This window comes from Ursus maritimus (assembly GCF_017311325.1).
Source record: "Ursus maritimus isolate PB19 chromosome X unlocalized genomic scaffold, ASM1731132v1 scaffold_X1, whole genome shotgun sequence".
Taxonomy (NCBI): Eukaryota; Metazoa; Chordata; class Mammalia; order Carnivora; family Ursidae; genus Ursus; species Ursus maritimus.
The window spans coordinates 87,065,889-87,067,670 of NW_024423319.1; the positions used below are offsets into that span (position 1 = coordinate 87,065,889).

General features: G+C 48.8%; 1 protein-coding gene across 2 annotated transcripts in view; it reads left to right on the plus strand.

Moving 5' to 3' along the window:
- Nucleotides 1-1,782, plus strand: part of MAOB (monoamine oxidase B) — a 139,421-nt gene that overhangs the window by 109,186 nt on the left and 28,453 nt on the right. The window lies entirely within an intron of this gene.

The following is a 1,782-nucleotide window of genomic DNA, read 5'->3' on the forward strand; positions in this document are numbered from 1 at the left end:
TGTGCTGGTGGTGGTCTGAGGACCACACTGTCTCACACCATGAAAGAAAAAGTCATGCCAGTTTGTTGAGAAAACGAAAGCTCAGGAAGCTTAAGTAACCTGCTTGAGATCTCAGAGTATATAAGAGGCAGAAGCAGAATTCAAGGCTTTTCCTGCCCCTTCCTCTTTCCATTCTGCCCATTGCCTGGCGGTGGGGTGGTGGGAGGAAGGGGGGAAGCAAGGATCATGTCTGGATCCTCCCAGAATCTCCAGCGCTTCGCAGACTGACACTTCCTTGAATGAATGACGACGGGGGCCATGTATCACTTTCTCTTCCATCATATTGTCGTGACCACATAGACTCAAGACATTTGAAATAGAACTGAGTGTCTTGTTTTGAAGAATTAAAATGAAATGGCAGGTGTGGAAGCAATAGCTCACAGGGTCTTCGAATGAAGGGACGCGTGTCTCTTTTACTTCCTTTCTTTCTTCATTTGCCCTTTTGTCTTTTTCTCCCCCCTCCTCCCATAGGATGAAGAAACTGTGTGAGCTCTACGCGAAAGTTCTGGGCTCCCAAGAAGCTTTGCAGGTAAGACTATGTTTCATTGCTTTCCTAGGAGACAGACCCCTGGTTTTGTCCTCAAGGGGCTACCAGGGATAGGCTCATGCAAGTCGGGACCTAGAGAGTTCATGTTTTCTCTGATAGTTCAAGAATCCCACAACACTGGCGTATTGCGTATTGCGGGCGACGCTACACTTGTCCCTGAGTTCAGCGCTCTTCCTGGAGCACGGCATTGGGCCAAGCCCCTCCCACCTCTGTCGGAGGGTTAGAAGAGCAGAGCTTCTCTACTCCTCGGGGAGATCCTGGATCCTGGCAGCCGGGATGGGAAGGCAAAGAGTGTTCTCTCTCTCCGATCCTATAAAAAGATGAGGTTCTCATTTGTTTACATAAACCAGCATATAAGCATTCCCTAACACCCACCCCACCCTCCACTGTCTCAGAGGTACAAATCGGGTGGCCTGTCCCTCTCCTGCACATCCCCTTTTCTCTTGTTTTACCGTTGAACATCAGGGGTGCAGGGAAGACACGCCGATTGGCTCGGGGGGAGCCCCGCTGGCCGAGTTTCACAGACACTTTCGGAAGTAGCCTGAGGATGAGGACCCGGCGATCTTCAAGTTACACAAGTGGTAGCCCCCACCCCCGCAAGGTGGTGAAAGGCAGGTTGGGGTGGGATCGCGAGGCGGTGTGGTAGGGGCATTTGGTGACCGAGCAATGAATTGGTGGTGTTCGTGACATGCACCAGACCGCGGGGGGTGTTAACGTTTGAACACGGATTAAATCACCTTTTGAAAGCGATTATTAAATCCAGTTATCCATGAAGCATTTGAAGACAATGGAGACCTACGTACAAATGAGCAGTTAAAGCGGGAGAAAAATCAAATGAGGGGGCTAAGAACGTTTAACTGGTTAAGCTGCTTATTCAAATCTCTGCAGTGCACACCAGGACATAGCTGAGAGCTACATGGCTTAATCTTCTTACTTCCACACTGCTGTTGCTCAACTTCACAGGGACTCGCTCCCTCCCACTCAGGTGGTTGTAGCTTTTCAATTTGTCATTTTTGTTCATTCTTTTATTTTTTTTTTTAAATGATTTTTTATTATATTATGTTAGTCACCATACAGTACATCCCCGGTTTCCGATGTAAGGCTCGATGATTCATTAGTTGTGTATAACACCCAGTGCACCATGCAATACGTGCCCTCCTTACTACCCACCACCAGCCTATCCCATTCCCCCACCC